This window comes from Geospiza fortis, unplaced genomic scaffold (genome assembly GCF_000277835.1).
Source record: "Geospiza fortis unplaced genomic scaffold, GeoFor_1.0 scaffold366, whole genome shotgun sequence".
In the NCBI taxonomy this organism is placed as follows: Eukaryota; Metazoa; Chordata; class Aves; order Passeriformes; family Thraupidae; genus Geospiza; species Geospiza fortis.
In genome coordinates, this window is record NW_005054342.1 from 1,698,493 (window position 1) to 1,698,920 (window position 428).

Genomic DNA, 428 nt, shown 5'->3' on the forward strand with positions numbered 1-428 from the left:
GCTTTATCACCATCCAGGATGTTTTACAGGAGTAGTTTCCTAAAATGCTTGGGACACAATAACTGGCCAGGATGGCATCCAAACTGTTTCTAACACAGTTCCTCCTCAGCTTTACTGGGGTTATACAATAGGAAAGAGCCATGCAATTTTGACTAGTAAACCAGGGACTCCTCTCTCTTTCTTTTAAGGGACAAAGCAGAACTAAGGGAAGTTCAAAGTACAGGAAAAAAAAGTGTTTGGAGCATGGAAAATTCACTAAATGGAAACAGACAGGGAAGCATGGGTACCACAAGAAAGAGAATGAGATGAATGAATTTTAACTTTTCTTTAAGGTAGAAATATGCTAACAAGTGATAGAATTTAGGAGTTGATTTTCCTGTCTCAGAAGAAAGGAATAGAGAGATTCAAATGTGGAAAGCTAAAAATTG